The sequence below is a fragment of the Schistocerca gregaria genome, unplaced genomic scaffold, assembly GCF_023897955.1.
Source record: "Schistocerca gregaria isolate iqSchGreg1 unplaced genomic scaffold, iqSchGreg1.2 ptg001660l, whole genome shotgun sequence".
In the NCBI taxonomy this organism is placed as follows: domain Eukaryota; kingdom Metazoa; phylum Arthropoda; class Insecta; order Orthoptera; family Acrididae; genus Schistocerca; species Schistocerca gregaria.
This window is the reverse complement of record NW_026062925.1, coordinates 15,001-15,251: the sequence shown is the minus strand read 5'-3', so window position 1 is coordinate 15,251 and position 251 is coordinate 15,001.

Below are 251 nucleotides of genomic sequence, written 5' to 3'. Positions count from 1 at the left end.
AAGGTGCAGCGTAACTTGGGTTAAGGTGCAGCGTAACTTGGGTTAAGGTGCAGCGTAACTTGGGTTAAGGTGCAGCGTAACTTAGGTTAAGGTGCCAACGTGGGTTAGGTTAAGGGGCCAACGTGGGTTAGGTTAAGGGCCAACGTGGGTTAGGTTAAGGGGCCAACGTGGGTTAGGTTAAGGGCCAACGTGGGTTAGGTTAAGGGCCAACGTGGGTTAGGTTAAGGGCCAACGTGGGTTAGGTTAAGGGC